Below are 16,079 nucleotides of genomic sequence, written 5' to 3' on the forward strand. Positions count from 1 at the left end.
TGGTAAAATTGGTATGGGTAGACTCGTGGTTGAATGGGCTTTCAGTTTTTTAACTTTCGTAGGATTCCGAGATGTGGGCCCCACAGGCAATTTTTGAGCTAATTTTGGGTTTTGATCTAATTTTATAGTTTTTCTTGTGAAATTCATTCCATTAGCGCGTATTGATGGCATTGTACTGATTTTGAATAGATTCGGAGTATTTGGAGGCCGAGTCCAGAGGCAAGATCATTGCGGGATAGAGATTTGACCGGTTTGAGGTAAGTAACGATTGTAAATCTAGTCCTGAGTGTATGAAACCCCGAATTTCGTATCATTTTACTATTTTGAAATGACGCACCTGCTAGGTGACGGGCGTGTGGGCGTGCACTGTTGGGGATTTTCAACTTGGTCCGTCCCGTAGCAACTGTAAAGTTGCATACTTTGTTGAAACCATTGATACTTATATATTTTAGAAAGATTTTCTGTAAATTGGGCTGAATGCCATGTTTGGGCCTTGTGCCAATGCGGTTTGGACCCTTAGGGGCTGTTTCTTACCATCCTCTCACTGTATTCGATTGAAAAACTATACTCAGTCATGTTTATACTTGTTTACCGCATAACTCAGTTTTATGACTTTATTTTTGATGCATATAAATGTTTTGGGCCGAATGCCCTGTTTTACTGAAATGCCCGAGTGGCTTGATTTGTGAGGATGAGTGTGGATCAGGGCTTCCCGCCTGCAGCATACTTATGACTGAGTGAGGCCGAGGGCCTGATTGGTGAGGATGAGTGTGGATCGGGGCTTCCCGCCTGCAGCATACTTTATTATTATCGCACGTGAGTTGTCCTTGCAAATTATAGCGCTTGGGCTGAAGGAGCCCCTCCGGAGTCTGTACACACCCCCAGTGAGCGCAGGTACCTACTGAGTGCGAGTGCTGAGTGCCGAGTGCTGAGTGACTGGGAGGCAAGAGCGATTGTGAGGTATGCCCGAGTGGCAAGAGTGATTGTGAGGTATGCTCGAGTGGCAAGAGTGATTGTGAGGTATGCCCGAGTGGCACGAGTGACTGTGAGGTTTGACCGAGGGGCTGTTTATGATTTCATCATTCTTGCTCACCTTTGCATTGAGCCTTTGTTTGAAAAACTGTTGGAAAAATGTCTTTAAATGATTTTTTACTGGAACTGGGTTTAAACTAGATAATTTGATTCAAATCCTGATTTTTTTAAAAAAGCATGTGGTATTTTACTGAGATTTTCTGATATGAACGTTATATGCTTTATTGCTCGTCACTACTGCTCAGTCTTTATTTATTGTTATTCCTTACTGAGTTGGCGTACTCACGCTACTCCCTGCACCTTGTGTGCAGATCGAGGTGTAGCTGGACACGGTAGCAGTTATTGGGTGTTCTGGTTACAGATTTTCTTGGAGATAGCAAGGTAGCTGTTTGGCGATTACAGCTCTTGTTCTTCTCCCTCTTATCTTCCTCTAGTTGTATTTAGCTATTTTCCGGGTTGAGTTAGCCTTGATATTGTTAGACAGATTGTAGTATATGCTCATGACTAGTGACACCCCGATGTCGGGCTTTTCTTTTTTGCACTTCTGTTTTTCTTTGATTTGAACTCTTTAAATGAAGATTTATGTTAAATAACCTTAAAATTTTCTTTAAAATAAAAATATCGGTTTGTTTTGGAAATGAGTCGGCTTGCCTAGTTCCACGATAGACGCCAACATGACAGGGGTTAGTTTTTGGGTCGTGACAGATTGGTATCAGAGCCTAGGTTACATAGGTCTCAAGAGTCATGAGCGGGTTTAGTAGAGTCTTGCGGATCGGTATGGAGACGTCTGTACTTATCTTTGAGAGGCTGCAGAACTCTTAGGAAAATTTCACTTTCTTGTATTCTATCGTGCGAAAATGATTCAGCTTGAGACATAACTCTTTGAATTCCTTCCACGCATCTCGTATGCGCACATGAGCGCTCGGTATCAGTTGTGCATCACCGGCTTATGATTATATGAACAAGGTTGAGATGTGTATTCTATGTTATATTGGTGGGCCAGTCTGGAGGACTTGAGGCTATGGTTAGACCGCAACTTAGGCTCGGTAGCTTCAGTTGTAACCTATACATTTGGACTCATATGTCCGATAATGTCCCTACGAGTTGAATTGCGGCTCGATGATCAGTGGAATAGTTTTGTGGTGAGTATGACGTAACTGCTGGAAGTGTTAAGACTATGTGAATGTGACGAGAAGTGTTTTCTTTGAATGTAAAGGAAGGCCATTGGGTGCTTGGATTTTTGTTTTGATGCGACGTACCGTCTCGAGTGTGAATGTTTTGAAGGATCTTTCACGTTGTTAAATTTTGGGGCAAATTAAATTCTCATGTCTGTCAATGAGTTTGAACTCAAGAAGAGTAAGTGGTTGTGTAGTAATGGTGGTTGCGAATGGGTATTTTGATGTTGATGGCTCGGGAAAGATAATCTTTGAAGGGACTTAGAGTCGGTAATATTTTATTGGTTCAGGTGCGACAGAAATATATTTCTATTTGATGCAGCAGTTGGGTAGCAAAGTATGAGGGAAGACATGGTGGGAATTGTTTGCGGTGGTTGAAGTACTAGCAGGTCAAGTAGGAGAAGTAGAGGTTGAGAAGTTTCTTAAAGGAGATGGTTTAACCGAAGTAAGAGTGGCATATTAGCATATGAATTCACTAGTAGGGTAGTCGTGCGCCTTGAGAAAGTGTAGAATGGTTTGGAATCGTGTTAATATGTGAATCAGCCTGCATACTCTGCATACTCTAAATTGAATATGGCCGAAAGGAGTGTGTTTGAAATGAATAGAGGTGTGAAGATCTGATTATTGTATCGGGTGCAATATGACTTGAGTTCGGAAGGTATTGTTGACGTATATTTGATGTCAATAGGGAAAGTGTAGACTTACATAAATGGTGGACAAACATGAACTCAGGGAAATTTATGAATTTCATGGTTGCACTCAGTGCAGTGTCATTGGGAGATGTTGGTAAGGAATTTCACATGTGGGCTATCTCCTGTGTGCAGCTAGTGGTGACGTGATGTTGATGAAGCTTTTGTGAGAAATATTACTAGCTACCCGGTAGGAGGTCGCGTGTGTAATTTTGGCTGGAGATTCAGAATGTTCATGAAAGGCTTAATAACAGACTTCGAGAAGTCTGGCAGGTTAACGGTGCGAGACCTTGTTAATTGAGAAGGAGAAATCCTTACGGGTTCTAATTTTATTTAATTGCAGCTTAAGGCTAATTGAGGGAGTCTGCTATCGACGAATTGATTGCACGGTTATGGGTCGTATTAGTTTCGGTTCGGGGTATGCCGGTGAATCAGTTATGACTTGCAGAGGTCGAGATCGAGGATGACTCGGGTAAAGGAATTTTTGGACATAAGTTGTATTACACCCTATGGTTATGGGAGGACCATAAAAATAATTAAGTGTTTATTCACAGAGAATGTAGTGTACATGGAGCGGGAATTTGCTCGGTTGCGTAGGAGTGAGGGTTACTCTTTATTCCCTTGGGTGTTGATGTGCTAATGGGGCACATGTCGTTTCGGTCCATTTGGTCGGTTAATTCGAGAATGGTTATAATGGATTCAAGATTTGTAAATATGGCTAGAAAACTGGGAGTTGCATTGAACGATGTTGAGACTTGTTGCATCTCATATCATTGTGAATTATGCATTTCAATATCAAGAAGGTGAAGTAAACGGTTTTAGATTCCTATAAAGTCTCTTCGGAGTAAGCATGTTTGGTTGTGGAACCTTTGGAATACATAAAAAGGGTATTCAGCGTCTTATAAGCCTTAGGGCGGTGCGATTCTATGCTAGAGTTCGTGGGGCCAGTTTTAGTTAAGTATAGTAGTGTTCTAATAAGAAATTAAAATAGCAATTTGAAGGTAATTTGGAAAGGACTTGGGGAAATAGGACAGTTTGGAAGTAGGTTGGGGTAGCACAATAATGGGTATGATCGGTTATTTGTGTACTTATGACGTGGCTAGTATCTACAGGTGCTTCGTGGCAGTGCTCCCGGATTTGGCAACCTGTGTGGCTTGGTGAAGTTAGAGGAATTCGGTTCAGATAGCTTGATTATGTGCAAATGGATTTCAAAGTGTTCATGATGGGTTCTACCATGGTTTAAATCGGATAATTTCTACCGATGTACGGAGCGTGTTGTGTGTTATGATTTTCTCCTAGAAAGAAGCAAGAAAGAGGTTTCTGAAAGGTATGTAATTGCTAGTGACTCAGAGTTGATAATGGAATTCTTATGCTTGTCACATGATGGCATAATAGATGTGTTGTGTTGTATGGGAATAGGATTTACATGTACCAGGTCATAGTTTAGTTTTGAGGGAAAGACATAAATTCTTAAGCGGCATGAACGGTTTTCGATGACTAGGTAAATGATATTACTATCTGGTATAGCTTGATGAGAGTGTACATTTCAGAAGGGGCAGTGTGTTTTGATTTATGAGTACTTCGCTGGTATTGCGGCACTCTCCTAGTTGATCAACTGTTGATATTCAAATTTTTGACAGGTGGCACGGAAGAAGTTTCAAAGTATTTCTCGTGGGAGGATTGTGTATGAGAGAGGTGTTAGGCATTCGGGCGGTGGAGGTGGAATCAAATAGGGTGATTCATGTGTTCTATGGAATTGAAGATTGGGAGTTCTCATGAGCAGATTGTTTCATGGTGGTGGACTATGAAGTTGTAGCCGGAGCTAGCCAGATGATAGAAGGTGTTATGATTCCGTCATTATGGACTTTCGGAGGTTGTTTATCTATTGGTGGCTGACCATATTTGATTCGGGGTCCATTGGTAGGCCCAATTAGGATGTGTATTCTACACCGAGCTAGATTGATTGGCTCCATACTGCTATTGTTGAAGGATGTGCCATTCGGTTGATGTGAAGCTTATTCGTGCTCTGAAATGATTGGTGAGTTACTCTTTTATGCTACGAGGAGTTGGGATTCGTGGTTATATGCACATATGGTGCGGTTCTATTGTGGCCTTATAGCGGAATTTGAGTGAGAATAATATTGGATATTGCTTAGTTGATGGCGTATTGGTCGTGTTCTTTCGGGTTTTATGCGGCATGGTGTCGTTTGCTTCTCTGTGGTTATGGTAATGCATGTTGGGTACTTGATGTCGAATTGCGCATGGTTATTGATTTTTAGCAGGGTGACATGAGGTGTTTCATATGGACCAGTATTTGGATAGGATCGCGTATTGCAGCAGAGTTATGTGGAAATATGATCCCTTGTGTAAGATTCGTATGCTATGGTTCTGCGGTGTGTGATGGGTTCTTAACATTGCATCGGGGTAGTACTCGTCGAGCTTGCGGAACGGTTCTCTTGTTTGGGTCATTATTACAATTGGGTACATTTGGAATGTTGCTATCTGGTGCCCGAATTGCACGGGTTGTGGCTTTAAATTGTATAATGTGTCATGTCACTAAAATGGTCATGTTGGAGGAGACGAGGTCATTGGGCCTAGAATGGATGCTATCAGATTTGATTGTGGTATAATTAAGAGGATAATATCGGAAGTCGGCTTTGAAATTGGCTATAGTTCTTATAGAAGGAACGAGAGCTCCATGACCTGATGGTCTAATGAATGGTTATGAATTCGGTATGTTTCTTTCATCATCGGCATTGTATGAAGGTTTTAGAACGAGGGTTTGGTTGATATGAGGTTTATTACTAGCACTGGATTGATTTGAGTCGATACTGTGATTTGAAATCATTGCTTCGAGCATTCGAGCTATGCGGTATTTGAATTTGAATATTTGAGTTATGGTTACAGCTTTTGGTACAGATTGTTCAGACTTATACGGTATGTAGATGCAAACTTCTCATCTTATAGGAAATTTCGGATGTTGGAAATTTGATTCGAAGGCTTTTGGGCTAGGTTGAATTGAGAAATTTCAGTTATGCTGTGCTATTGGACCTGTATGGGATAGGGTGACGTGGGATCAAGCTACACAACAAATTTGATGGCTTTTGGAAAAACTATGGGCATGATCGAGGACGAACGTATGTTTAAGTGGGGGAGGATGTAACGACCCGACCGATCTTTTTGAACATTTGCACTTCGCTCGGTTGTTTGAGGGCATGAGTAGCTCCGTATGATGTACTTTGACTTGTGTGAATCGTTGGTTTCGGGTCGCAGGTATTTCGGAATCGAATTGGAAGAAGGAATTTCATTGTTGAAGCTTTAAATTGGGAGAGTTGACCAAAATTTGACTCTTTAGCATTCGATCTTGGATTCGAATTCTGATAATTCCAATAGCTCCGTATGGTGATTTTGGGCTTAGGAGCGTGTCCGGAATATTATTTGGAGGTCCGTAGAGGAATTAGGCTTGAAATGCCGAAAGTCTAATTTTTGAGAAGTTTGATCGGGGGTTGACTTTTTGATATCGGGGGTCGGAATCCGATTCTGAAAATTGGAATATCTCTGTTATGTCATTTAGGACTTGTGTGCAAAATTTGAGGTCAATTGGACGTAATTTGATAGGTTCCAGAGTTGTTTGTAGAAATTAAAAATTTCAAAGTTCATTAGGCTTGAATTGGGGTGTAATTCATGGTTTTAGCGTTATTTGAGGTGAATTGAGGATTCGACTAAGTTCGTATGATGTTTTAGGACTTGTTGGTATATTTGGTTGAGATCCCGAGGGCCTCGGGTGAGTTTCGTATGGTTAACGGATCAAAATTGAACTAGAACAGCTGTTGCAATTTCCTTCTGTTGGAAATTGCTTCTGCCCAGATGTAAGCCCAGATCGGGCTCAGGGTCGAGGGCCACGACCGAAGCCCAGATAGAGCTCAGGGTCGAGGGCCACGACCGAAGCCCAGATAGAGCTCAGGGTCGAGGGCCACCATCGAGCCCAGAGTCGAGGACCACGATCGAAGGCATGATCGAGCCCAGGGTCGAGGGTCACGGTCGAAGGCCGGGTCGAAGACATAATCAAGGGCCAGGACAGAGGACCAGGATCGAGGACCTCGATCGAAGGCCAAGATCGAGGCAAAACCGAGGATGTCTGGGCAGAATTATAAAAATAGGGACTTCGTCCCATTTGCCATTTTTGACAAATTGGAGCTTGAGGAGAGGCGATTTTTTTATATATTTTCAAGGAAAACTTGAGGTAAGTCCCTTGTGATCATTTCTACTCCATAATATTGAATTATCATTGAATAATCCGACTAGATTACATGATTTTGAGGTGTAAATCGGAGATTGGAACTTAGAAATTTGGAAATAAGATTTGTAGATTTGAGGGTCGAGTTGAGGTCGGATTTTGGTAAAATTGGTATGGGTAGACTCTTGGTTGAATGGGATTTCGGATTTTATAACTTTCGTCGGGTTCCGAGATGTGGGCCCCACATGCGATTTTTGAGCTAATTTCGGGTTTTGGTCTAATTTTATTGTTTTTCTTGTGAAATTCATTCCATTAGCGCGTATTGATGGCATTGTACTGATTTTGAATAGATTCGGAGCATTTGGAGGCCGAGTCTAGAGGCAAGATCATTGTGGGATAGAGATTTGACCGGTTTGAGGTAAGTAACGATTGTAAATCTAGTCCTGAGGGTATGCAACCCCGGATTTCGTATCATTTTACTATTTTGAAGTGACGCACATGCTAGGTGACGGGCATATGGGCATGCACTGTTGGAGATTTTCGACTAGGTCCATCCCATAGCAACTGTAAAGTTGCATACTTTGTTGAAACCATTGATACTTATATATTTTAGAAAGATTTTCTGTAAATTGGGCTGAATGCCATGTTTGGGCCTTGTGCCAATGCGGTTTGGACCCTTAGGGGCTGTTTCTTACCATCCTCTCACTGTATTCGATTGAAAAACTATACTCAGTCATGTTTATACTTGTTTACCGCATAACTCAGATTTATGACTTTATTTTTGATGCATATAAATGTTTTGGGCCGAATGCCCTGTTTTACTGAAATGCCCGAGTGGCTTGATTTGTGAGGATGAGTGTGGATCGGGGCTGCCCTCCTGTAGCATACTTATGACTGAGTGAGACCGAGGGCCTGATTGGTGAGGATGAGTGTGGACCGGGGCTGCCCGCCTGCAGCATACTTTATTATTATCGCACGTGAGTTGTCCGTGCATATTATAGCGCTCAGTCTTTATTTATGGTTGTTACTTACTGAGTTGGCGTACTCACGTTACTCCCTGCACCTTGTGTGCAGATCCAGGTGTAGCTGGACACGGTAGCGGTTATTGAGTATTCTGGTTGCAGATTTTCTAGGAGATAGCAAGGTAGCTGTTTGGCGATTGCACCTCCTGTTCTTCTCCATCTTATCTTTCTCTAGCTGTATTTAGCTATTTTCCGGGCTGAGTTATCCTTGATATTGTTAGACATATTGTAGTATATGCTCATGACTAGTGATACCCCGATGTCGGGCTTTTCTTTTCCGCACTTTTATTTTTCTTTGATTTGAACTCCTTAAATGAAGGTTTATGTTAAATAACCTTAAAATTTTCTTTAAAATAAAAATATCGGTTTGTTTTGGAAATGAGTCGGCTTGCCTAGTTCCACGATAGGCGCCATCACGACAGGGGTTAGTTTTTGGGTCGTGACATATGTGCCTTGCATTTTACATGCTTTAATGATAAATTATACTTTATTTGCGCATAATGGAATCTATTTTATGTGTAGGTGAATTGGAGATGAAAGTAGAGCAAAAGGGATACTTAAACGTTGAAAGTGTGCTCGGAAACAGTGAAAAGGAGAGACCTGGCTGGGCCAGCCAAAGGCCAGGCTAAACCAGGCTTTAGCCTGGCGACGCCAGGCCTGAGGCCAAGTCCAATCCGAGTTTTGAAGACTTAATTCGTTTTCGGGTTTGACTAGGACTTGACCTACACGTTTAAGGTTTCTTCTACACATATAAATAGACCTAAAAATACCACTTGGAGGGACTTTGGGCAGCCAGAGGCAAGAAGAGCTAGTGGAATCACCTATTGGGAGTTAGAATCATCGATTTCTACATCGTTTCATCTTTACTCTGTATTTTAATTATGCAAAATATTTGGGATATTGTTACTATAAGTATGAGTAGCTAATTTTTTTATCTAGGATTTTGATGGAACCTATTGGAGGATTATTTTCTTGTTACGTTAATATAGATTTGCCGTAGTATTTTCTCTATTTGTTCAACTATATTATTCTTGTGGTTGATTGAATGGCCCTCAATTAGCTATGCCTATTTAGTATGTATTACTTGGGAGAGAGTTCATATTTAGGTAGTTGTTGAACAACATCACTCCTAAACGTATATGAGGGATCAATGCGAAGGTTTAAAGGTGGGATTAGGGATAACGAAACTTTGGTGCGATCTGAGTGAGTTATACTTAATGCCAGCTAGCGTAATTCGGGAGAATATGTCTAGTAAATTGTGGTAATTACTCGGGAGAGAGTTACGACAGTTAGAGTGCTCATGATCGGTAGAGAAGACTTAGGCAAATTTATAGGAAACGTAGCGGAAAGGATTCCGACAATTGGAGAAATCATAACTCTAGACCTCCTTAGTCTTGTCTAGAATTTTATCCATGTTAGTTGATAATTTTACTGCTTTATAATATTTGCTAATTAATTAGTAGAAATAAAAATCAAATATTTATAACTAGAAAATTATTCGAACTTGTGTTTCTTTGCAATATTGAATAGTTGTAGCTAAGCCTTAGTTCTCTGTGGGATTCGACTCCGGTTTTGTAAACCGGATTATATTTGCAACGACCGCTTAGTCTTTTTTATAAGGCATAGTTGGGCGAGATCAAGTCGTGCGAAAATCTTAAAATAATATGAACCCGTGGTCGTATTTATACAAAATTTAACATCTATTCTCATGACGGAGTTGTAAGTGGATGTAAATTGGTATGATTTGATGTAAGTACTTTACTTAGTGGAGTAAGCCACACACAATCAAGGGTGGTCAGTTGAACACCCTTTATCGAAAAATTATACTGTATTAATAATAAAAAAAAATTACTTTTTATAAATGTATATTAAATCTTAAACACACTTAACGAAATTTTTGACGTCGCCACTGATCTTACGGCTACCATCTCAGGTACCTGCCGGCTACCATTCACTATTGTTGGTTATTAGTAGAATAGTAGTGAAAGGTAAATAAGGTAAAATTGATGATCAGTTAAAGTATATAGGACAAGAAATGCAGCTATCAATATCTGAAAAAACTTTGTATTATGATGGTGCAAGGTTAGTTCATATACACGAGGAAGCTGGAATTTAGTACTAATATGAATAGACTGAACTGAAGGGATCCAGCAGCTTCTATTTTAAATGTCATTGTGTTCAGTCCTCTGAAGGTCTTGTTTCTTCATACACCGCACTCATGTCCCTACACAAACAACCCACGCGTTGCACGGCCAACTCACATGCTATAGTATAATATAAGGATCCGCACGGCCAACTCACGTGATACACAGCCAACTCACGTGCTATAGTATAATATAAGGATCCGCACGGATAACTCACGTGTTGCACGACCAACTCACATGCTATAGTATAATATTTCACAATCAGGCCTTCGGCCTTGCTCAGTCTCTCAAGCTCTCCAGTCTCTCAGGCTCTCAACAACTATGAAATCAGCCCAAACAATAATGATATGATACATCAATAATGAACAATAGAGATTGAGATAAAATAATTAAGTAAACTGTGACTTAGTACAAAATAACAATTTAAGCAGATAATTGAACATGTACACGACTTCTGTGGGTCCCAACAATACCAACATATAGCCTAAGCATGGTTTCTATCATGACTTATAGTCAAATTTTCACAACACATATAGAATACATAACTATCAACAAGTTATTCAACTTTGCAGTTTTCAAGGGACGGACCAAGTCACAATCCCCCCGGTGCACGCCCACACCCCTGTCACCTAGCATGCGCGTCACCTCCAAAATAATCACATGACACAAAATCCGAGGTTTCATACCCTCAGGACCAGATTTAAAACTGTTACTTACCTCAAACCGTTAAATTCTTATTCCGCTAAGCCTTTGCCTCGTGAATTGGCCTCCAAACGCCTCACATCTAGCCACAAATAATTCGATTCGGTCAATAAAATTTACTGAAATTAATTCCATATGAAAATATAATTTTTCCATAAAATTCCAAAATTTAACTCAAAAATTGCACGTAGGGCCCACGTCTCAGAACCCGACAAAAGTTATAAAATCTGAACACCCATTCTAATACGAGTTCAACCATACCAATTTTATCAAGTTCCGATAAAAACTCGACCTCCAAATCTTAAATTTTTATTTTTGGATGATTTTGCAAAAACCTTGATTTTCTTCCATTTAAATCCGAAATAAATGATGAATATAATTATAGAATCATGAAATATAATCACATTTGGATAAAGAACACTTACCCCAATCCATATGGTGAAAATCGCTTCAATCCGAGCTCCATAGCTCCAAATGTGTTAAAATAGCCGAAACCTCAAAATATATCTTCTGTCCATGCATTTACGCTTCGCGATCGTGAAGCACAAAATTTTTCAGCCCCAAAATTGCTCTTCGCTATCGCGGAAAACCAATCGCGATCGCGAAGAACAAACTCTTCCAGACATCCTCTGGTATAATGGTCATAACGTTTTGTACAAAACTCCAAATTGCAAATGGTTTAACTTTCTGAAAACTAGACACCAAGGGATATAACTTTTATTTGTTCTTCATCTCCCAATTCCTTATATATTTCTAGATATAAGCTTCCAAAATCAGCCTTGTGCAACAGAGATTTCCAAACGCTTCCCATACAGCCTATAGTATATCCACCATAACGTTTTGTACACAACTCCAAATGACAAATGGTTTACATTTCTGAAAACTAGACATCAAGGACTACAACTTTTAATTTTGTATCATCTCCAAATTCCTTATATATTGCGAGATATAAGCTTCCAAAGTCGGGTGAGTGCAGCATAGATTTTGTTCTACGCGATCGCGAAAGAGCTTCCGCGATCGCGATTCACAAGGCCCCAAACTGCTGTTTGTTCTTCGCGAACGCGACCAAATGTTTGTGATCGCGATGCACACCTCTGTAGGCAAAAACCAACAATTAAAAATGGCCTAGAAATGGTCTGAAACCACCCCGAAACTCACCGGAGCCCCTCGGGACCTCAACCAAATATACCAACAAATTCTAAAACATCATATGAACTTAGTCTAAGCCTCGAATCACATCAAACCACGCTAAAATCATGAATCGCACCTCAAATCAAGCCTAATGAACGTTGAACTTTCAAATTCTATATCTTGTGCCGAAATACATCAAATCAATCCGGAATAACTTCAAATTTTGCACACAAGACATAAATGACATAACGAAACTATTTCAATTTCCAGAATCAGATTCCGACCTCGATATCAAAAAGTCAACCTCCCGGTCAAACTTTTCAAAAATTTAACTTTCGGCATTTCAAGCCTAATTCCATTATGGACCTCCAAATAATTTTTCGGACACGCTCCTAAGTCCAAAATTACCATACGGATCTATTGGAATCATCAGAATTAAATTTCAAGATCGTTTACACATAAGTCAATATCCAGTCAACTATTTCAACTTAGGCTTCCAACATGAAAATTCATTCTTCCAAGCTAACTCTGAAATACCTTAAAACCAAAACTGACAATTCACACAAGTCATAATTTCTGGTAGGAAGTTATTCAAGATTTTAAATAGTTGAAATGAGCATAAATGATCAAAACGACCGGTCGGGTCGTTACAGAGAACTTCGAGAAGAGAGCACATAAGCAGATAACAAATTCATATTATGTTGCTAGGAGAGGTGGCACCATGCCTGATTGGATACGTGAAGATGTCTGGAGTCATCTCTTGGCGAAGTGGAATAACCTTAAGTGGAAGAAGAAGAGTGAATAGGAAAAGTTAAACAGAGCTCCTACTAAGGGTGGAGCATTACATACTGGAGGTTTTATTAGTTTTGCAGCCCATCGTTTGAGAATGGTAATTTCATTACTAAATATTCTTAGTTTTACAAGTATGCAAATATTATAATTATTAAATATATATATATATATATATATATATATATATATATATATATATATATATATATATATAAAATTACTTACTTAATTTTTAGGAAAAGGAACGTGGGGGGATGTGACTTATGCTGAGGTCTTTGCGGAGACGCACAAGAAGAAGACGAAGGACGACACACGAGAAGGATAGGTCGAATCGCGTGCTTGAGAGACATTTGTATGATCCCAACACCAACACTATATTATTTTTCTCTCATGATTTATTTTATTTATATAACGTGTATTATTTTTATTTCAGGACAAGTATCATATTGATCTTGATGCATAGCGATAAACTCAGCTTAAAGGAACTCAGCCGGCTCCGGAGGATATGACTGCAATTTGGAGACAGGCGGCTGGTGGCGTGAATAAAGGTATAAATATTATATAATTATCTATTTTGGTATTAGTTTGAAAGTTGCGTGTTTATTTTCTTACTTATTTTACTCTCTTTTCTTTATTTCTCGTAAAAATAATAAATAAAGGTCGAGTCTATGGGATTGGATTACAACCATCCTCCAGTCGTCCACCAACAACATTATTCACTAGGGCATTAGTTTCCCAAGAAGACATGGAAGTTATGCGTCAAAAAGTATATCAAATGTTGCAAGAATGTCAAGCAACTCACGCTCTGATCCAAAAATTGTTAAAAAGAAAAGCAAGAAAGGAGTTGCAGTGGAGTCTGAGTCTCAAGAGGAGACTGATTCTGAATAGGCTATCTGAATGTTTTAGAGTTGAAGTTAGAGACATGTGTAATTTATGTTGTTTGATTAGTTGGTTGAATTGCTATAAATATTACTGTTCGTTTTGTAGTAAATATTGGGATTGAATTATTATATTAGGTTTTGGATTGTTATATTAGGTTTTTGTTTGGTTGGCTGTTTTGTTTGGCAGGTGGTGCAATTAGAATTACAACAGAATTCTGTTTAAAAATACCCAGATTTGTGATTGAATCAACCTCAAATTTCACCAGATTTGCGACTGATTCAACCGCAAATTGAAAATTTCTAACAAAATTTAATTAATATTTGCGACTGAATCAGTCGCAAATGGAGAATTATCGATATTTTCAATTAATTAATAATCAATATTTATGATTGTTTGAGTCGGAATAATTAATTAAAAATTAATTTCATTTTTTAGTTTTCCGACGGAATCAATCACAACTTTTAATTTATATTTATTTTTTAATTCTGTTCAGCGACTGAATCAATCTCTAAATTTGCGACTGATTCGCTCGCAAATGGCCTAATTTCAATTATCCCTGTATTTTTCAGTTTGCGACTGAATCCGTCGTAAATTTTTGACTGGTTCTGTTGTAAATATATTGCGACAATGTGTTTTCCGACTGACACATTTCAGTCGGAAATCCGTCGGAAAAATACGATTTCCAACTGATTTTCGACTGATTTGACGGTCGCAAATTTGTTATTTTTTAGTAGTGTCATAATACACATTAAGAAAATTCTCAAGACTTCAACTTATTGAACGGGATACAAATGCTCAAAACGACAAGTTGGGTCGTTACAATACTACAACATAAGTAGAAAAATCAAATAATTTTTTTAAAACCTCGTTCATATAAAACATTTCTCAACATATATTTTTTTAAAAAAAATAAAGTGATGCACTAGTTATAAGGGTATTTTTGTAAATAAATAATTATTTTAGAAATTGTGCAATGCTTTAATACATCAAATCAAATAATGGATAAGAAATATGTCAGCATAATTAATGGAAACATAACCAATATCAGCATTACTAATATACCATATTCAACATTATTCTTATACATCCCACCAAACGACCCCCAAAGTCTTTTAGTTGTGTGTTAATATAATTAAGTAGAAGACTAATAATCGACATAGTATATCTTATTTGTGTGTGTTTAAATTGCTTGGACTACTAACATTGGATACAGAATCCTTAAAGCAAAAATAGAAAAAAACAATTTTAAGTTACCAAATTCTTTGTCTTGTTGGGCTTAGTACGATTAACGACACTTGTCATGAGAGTGTTAACGGCTCATGTTCAAACACTAAGGGTCGTTGGGTCGGATGTATCTATCTTTATCTATATAGAATCTATATGGAATAGGAGAAGCAAATCAAATAATGCCAAGTATCACAACAAAAAATTAATAAGTGTCAAATTTTAGTTGTGGATAATATTAAGTATGTTGTTGTTGTTAGTTAGATTAGTTAATAATTAATTACTCTTTTTGAATTTGAATTTGAATAAATATCTATATAATTTTTAGGATACTATTATAAAAAGCAAAAATATATAAATAAATAACTTTAGTGTAGAGATATATAAAAACCTACCAAGATTTTTAATAATTATTAATTTGTGTTATATTTAGAATATACTTATTGTATTTATAATATCCTAACAATATCTATATATTTTTTTATTTTTTTATTATGAATGAGTTCTATTTATTAACTAAAATTTTCTACATGAGTAATTTAATTAATATATATAATTTTTTACGTTATCGCTTGATTTTTTTTAAAGTATTCTTTCTTTATAACTATAGCATGACCATATGAATTAGGTTTTTGTCTTTAGTTTTATCTTATCCATATAGCATATAGCATGATCATCCTATCTATATAGAATAGGAGAAGCAAATCAATATGATAATGTCAAGTGTCACAACAAAAATTTAACAAGTGTCAAATTTTAGGACAAACTTAGTTAGGTTAGTTAATAATTAGTTACTATTTTTGAATTTGAATAAATATCTATATAATTTTTAGGATACTATTATAAAAAGCAAAAATATACAAATAAATAACTTTAGTGTAGAGATATATAAAAACCTACTAAGATTTTTAATAATTATTAATTTATGTTATATTTATAATATACTTATTGTATTTATAATATCCTAACAATATCTATATAATTTTATATTTTTTATTATGAATGAGTTCTATTTATTAACTATAATTTTCTACATGAGTAATTTAATT

Source organism: Nicotiana tomentosiformis, chromosome 8 (genome assembly GCF_000390325.3).
Source record: "Nicotiana tomentosiformis chromosome 8, ASM39032v3, whole genome shotgun sequence".
NCBI classification, from domain to species: Eukaryota; Viridiplantae; Streptophyta; class Magnoliopsida; order Solanales; family Solanaceae; genus Nicotiana; species Nicotiana tomentosiformis.